This window comes from Trachurus trachurus, assembly GCF_905171665.1.
Source record: "Trachurus trachurus genome assembly, chromosome: 1".
Taxonomy (NCBI): domain Eukaryota; kingdom Metazoa; phylum Chordata; class Actinopteri; order Carangiformes; family Carangidae; genus Trachurus; species Trachurus trachurus.
In genome coordinates, this window is record NC_139891.1 from 26,578,915 (window position 1) to 26,584,337 (window position 5,423).

A 5,423-nucleotide genomic window follows, 5' to 3' on the forward strand; every position below is an offset into this window, starting at 1 on the left:
TGTTTATGTTTTAATTAGTTAATTAGTGCTGGAGCATCATGACGACTTTTGTCAGGCAGCTTCAGGCTTTATTTGTAAACACCACCCCGAGGACTCCACACACACACACACACACACACACACACACTCATATTCAGTTGTACACACACACACATAAGCATCAAATTAACATTTAGAAAGAAAAATATCAACAAAACCAGGACAAGAGAGCATGGTGCTGAGCCAAAGTCTTCAAAGACGACTTCTGACAGAATTCTTGATGAGTCAGAATAAAACAACATGAAAATGAGAGAGTAAAAGCAGAAAAACAAGAAAACATCACTCTCTCTCTCTCTCTCTCTCTCTCTCTCTCTCTCTCTCTCTCTCTCTCTCTCTCTCTGTGTGTATGTGTGTGTCAGCCGTTGCTTTCATGTTCACAACTATGTCAACAGTAAATAGCGAAGAGATTATTCTTTTCTATTTTCTGTGATTAGCCACTTAATTATTGAAGCTGTATGTTTGCGAATGTGACCGTGTGCGTTCTTTTCTCAACTGAAGAAGCACTTTAAATGTTTTATCTTTTCGGATTGAACCGCTCTGTTGTTGTACTTACTTATGCCCATGCTCTCCACTCATGTGTTGTTGTAAAATGGTCAGCAATTTGATTTGTGAAAGACACATTAAGACAATAATTGAACTGCCATTGTTAACAAAAAATAAAAAAAATAAAGCAGCTTGTGTTGGATGAGGCTCACTGTAAAAAATGTCCGTAGAAATTACGGTAAAAAACTGTCAAATAGCAACAGTAAAATACCGTAAAATCAAAAATAGTATATCACTGTAGTAAATACACTGAATTACCGTAAATCAAGATACAGTAAATAACTTTAAATTTTACGGTCTTACTAAGTAGAAAATATGGAATTTTACTGTGAATGTTGCAAAAAGTTTGTAAAATTCACGGTAAAATACCATAATGTCACAAGCGTGTAATTAACGTAAAATTGACGGTATCATTCTGTCTGAATTACAGATTTTGCTGGTGTTTACGTTTAAATTTACGGTACACAACCATTAAATCATACCATCATTTCTATAGAAAGTAAAATGTTAAAAAGTATGGTAGGGCAATACATCAGGACAGGCTGTGGTCACGTGGGCATTGTTCGGGTCGATGCGAAGCACTTAATGCAATAGAAAAACTACATGTTGTCAAAACACAGTGAATTAAGATAAGAATAAGATACTATAATCTTATAATATAATCTATAATAATACAAACATCTCTATTGTACAAACATGTAGTCTCCATAACATACACACAGTAAAAAAAAAAAAAAAAAAAAGGAAAAAAAAGAAGCTTGAGTCAGCTCTGGCTTGGGTGACCCACAGGTGACCCAGCTAGTAACCATAGTAACCCATTTGTTGGGTCAACGGTTGGTTTGCTGCGCGCCACCAAGATCCGTTATTTTTGGCCGGAGCGCCGTTACAACCTGGTTACAACCAAGCTGCTCTGTTGTCAGCCAAAGACGACATAAGTAAAGTGGATTAATTTTATTTTTGATGGAAATGCCCCAGCTTCAGTCTGCAAAAAAGTCTGACTGCTTCAGCAACGAGTGTCAGTGAATCGGACTGGACTTTCTCAGGTTGGATCGATACCAACTGTCCGTGGAAAAGCTACAGATGAACTGTAAGTATTTAAAAATGAGCATGGTTTGTGTTACTTTGGCCGTTTAGCACATGAGCTAGGCTAACGCTAACGATGGCTAGGCTAACGCTAACGACCGTTATGCTAATACAGCTACGGTCGATTGTTATGCTAATAACGATAACGGTCGTTATGCTAACGCTAACGGTGGATCGTTAAGCTAATAACGCTGACTACTATAGCATGAGACTGTAGCGTGAGAGACAGGACCTGAGAGTAACCTGAGTTTTTGTGTTTTCTAATCAGAGTAAAGTATGTGGAAGCTAGCACATGGAGATAGACGGTCTGAAGAGGAGCCTTGCTCTCATGGAGGTGCAGAAGTTCCTAAGGGAGGCCAACATCATTACTGTTAAGGTAAAGTTATGTGTTACTGTGTTTGTGTGGAAGAGGGAAAATACACCGGCCTAAAACTGCCTTGTTCAGATATCCATGTAGTTACTTCTGTCCATTATCATTATTACTGAAGTGTTACATGAGTTCATTTTGTGTTCAACATATATATTTGTACAGAACCATCCCATCCTTAGTTGTACACATTTTTAACACTACAAAATCATTTTACCTTCTCCTCAGCATGGTGCAGCTGGAGAATGCAAGGCAGCCTACTTTGCAGGAATGTGGCATGGCCAGTACATCTTCAGCGTTATCAACACTCAGCTTCAGTGAGTACATTTAAATTGATAGGCTTCTGAACTGGTGCTGCCATTAAATGTTTTTGTTTCTTCATACCTGTCAAATATTTACATGGCCACATCAATAATTATGTCTCCCATTTATGTCTACTACCCTATTATCTGGAGTTCCTTAAGGATAAATCCTCGGAACTATCCTTAAAAAAAACCCATCAAAATCACTGATTCAATGTCAAATCCAAAGGATTGTGTGTTTTCAGCTGTAGCCTCCACAGTTTCTCCCTCAATCTCTCTCAATCTATTAGATCTGCTAAATCTGTTAACTGTTTTAAGCGCCTCCTGAAATCATATTTATTGGTTGGCCTTTCTATTAGATTTTTTAAACCTACTCTTCATTCACCATTTATTTTTTTTCTGTTCCAACTTCTTTTATTAATGTTTTGTTTGTTGTTGTTGTTGTTGCTGCAGGAAGCACTTTGCAACAGTGTGCTATATAATAATAATTATCATTATCATTAACAATGTTTTCTTTGTTGTCTTTCTTTGTCTGGTTGCAGAGAGGTTCATGCCAGTCCACAGTAAACACCTGATTGAAGACTGCTGGTGAATTTTCAAGCAGGAATGATGACAACACCTGCCCAAAGTTCCAGTTTCTTCAACATTGTACCATGTCTGTATGAGACTCTGTCCCACCTGTCTTCAGTCAAGTCTGGACCCAATGACTCAAACACCAGTCTTGTCAAGGCTAATTAGAGGTAAGCAATGGTTTATGTACAACTCAAACTTCACTCAATCAATCTCCCACAAGTGCACGGTGCCAACAGCTTCATACAAACATACAGTAGAAAAAAAAATCAGTATTACGGACAGGATTCAGGATTTAGGCTGCAATTCGACAAGGGTGAAACAAATACTGATGATCATTTAGTCCTGAAAAGTGACAGTTTCTACCTTTCACACTAATACAATAAAATAAATGAAATACTCCTGATGACCTGCAAAACTATATTCCAGAGTGCTGGTTTCATTCTATGTATAGCTCATTGGAGCTCAGTTTAACAACAGAAGGCTGAATTTATCTCTGTAGGCACCATGCTCAGGCACTGCATCAATCTAACCTTTGCTTTGTTTCTGTTTTCTGGCTGCAGAGAGGATCATGCCAGTCTACAGTGGACACCAAATGGACAATATATGAGTCTTCAAGCAGAACTGGTGACTGCTGGATGCTTTAAGTTCCAGTTTCTTGAACACCATGTATATGTTAAGAGCCCTCTTCAGCCAAGTCTGGACTCAGTGACTTATTAGTGTTGATCAACACAGGGCAAGTGGCTCCTTTTTTCATTATGTTTATTTCTTCTATCATGGACTATCCTTCTTCATATGTATGGACACACACTGTCTTTTCAAGATGTCAACACTGCCTTGTGAGTATACTGGACAAGTTCTGTTTTTCACAGAGAATGTGTATATGCAAAGAGAGGTTCTTAAAGTTTATCAATTATAGTCCGTACTTTGGTTTACAATGGGCTTAAAGGACAATTCCAGGCGAATTCAACTCGGGGGTGTATTTTCCTATCATTTTAGGTCTAAAAGAAGGAATCTGAAGATTTTCAGTTTAATCGCTCCCGTTTTGCAGTAGTTGCGTCTGTCCCCGCATCGCCACGGCAGCGATGAATGGGAGTGGATGTAAGTTCCGCTGTTAAGGCTGTTTCCAGCCCTCAAAGCCGCAAATTTTTCCCACAGACAGCGTCAGATGGAGACTCAAACATGCACCGAGAAGTTTATTTAAGCAAGCAAGCAAGCCGACATGTTTGTAAAACTAGATCTAATTCAAAGTCTCCCGGAGTCTCGCGCGAGACCCAGTTGCCGTGCTCGGTGTGTTCAGGTGCAGTAGGAAAGCTACAGTTTGTGTCATAAACACAGGAATATCAACTCTTTACTTGCTTCAAGTAAAAAAAACTTCTCGGCGCATGTTTGAGTAGCCACCTGACGCTGTCTGTGGAAAAAAATTTACACTTGAAGCAAGTCAAGAGTTGGTATTCCTGTGTTTATGACACAAACGATAGCTCCAACTGCACCTGAATACACCAGCACTGCAACTTGGGTCTCGCGCGAGACTCTGGGAGACTTTGAATTAGATCTAGTTTTACAAACATGTCGGCTTGCTTGAAGCAAATAAACTTCTCGGTGCATGTTTGAGTCTCCATCTTACGCTGTCTGTGGAAAAAAATTGCGGCTTTGAGGGCTGTAAACAGCCTAAACAGCGGAACTTACATCCACTCCCATTCATTGCTGCCATGGCGATGCGGGGACAGACGCAACTACCGCAAAACAGGAGCGATTAAACTGATAATCTTCAGATTCCTTCTTTTAGACCTAAAATGATAGGAAAATACACCCCCGAGTTGAATTCGCCTGGAATTGTCCTTTAATTGGTTATTTCCTTTATAATTTACCATTTGCATTTGCTGACTGTAAAATCTACGCCAACAAACTGTAATTCCATTATGTGTTGTACCGTATTTTTTACGGTGAAATTCTGGCAACCACAGCTGCCAGTATTTTACCGTGAATTTTGCAATAAAATACCGTACTATATCTTACGGTTTTACCGTGTTTTTTCACTGATGGACTGTAATTAGGTTTACAGTATATCCGTTATTTTTAAAATAATTTACCGTAAACAGATTTATATTATAACTGTTATTTTTACAGCAAATTACCGTAAACAAATAACAGTTCTCTACTGTGAAATTTACGGTTGCCAAAACAGCATACCGTAATGTGTAATACATTGTGACCGTATTTTCTACGGTAAAATTCTGGCAACCACAGCTGCCAGTATTTTACCGTAAATTCTACGGAATTTTTTTTACAGTGCTGTTTTGCAGACAAATCATAACACAAATGTTAAACGCTGAAGATAGATGGACTCTACAGGGATAGAATGAGTAATGCAGTGACTAAAGACAAATTCGGCCTTGGAAATCTTGCAAATTAACCTCAAGGTAGAAAACACACACACACACACACTGAGTAAACTGAAAAATAGAGACACCTGGCAGTGTGTTACAATTCAGCAACCTCAAAATGCATAATTCCCA

At 38.8% G+C, this 5,423-nt stretch overlaps 1 long non-coding RNA gene across 2 annotated transcripts; it reads left to right on the plus strand.

Annotated features, from left to right (window-relative positions):
* The first annotated feature begins 1,506 nt into the window (after positions 1–1,506).
* Positions 1,507–3,609, plus strand: LOC310987803. 2 transcript variants are annotated; one of them, XR_014595464.1, is made up of 5 exons: positions 1,507–1,669; positions 1,934–2,041; positions 2,261–2,349; positions 2,877–3,074; positions 3,468–3,609. It is a non-coding gene; the product is annotated as an uncharacterized lncRNA (long non-coding RNA). The 2 variants fall into 2 exon arrangements; XR_014595465.1 differs by lacking the exon at positions 1,507–1,669 and having other exon boundaries at positions 1,912–2,041.
* Positions 3,610–5,423: the final 1,814 nt, after the last annotated feature.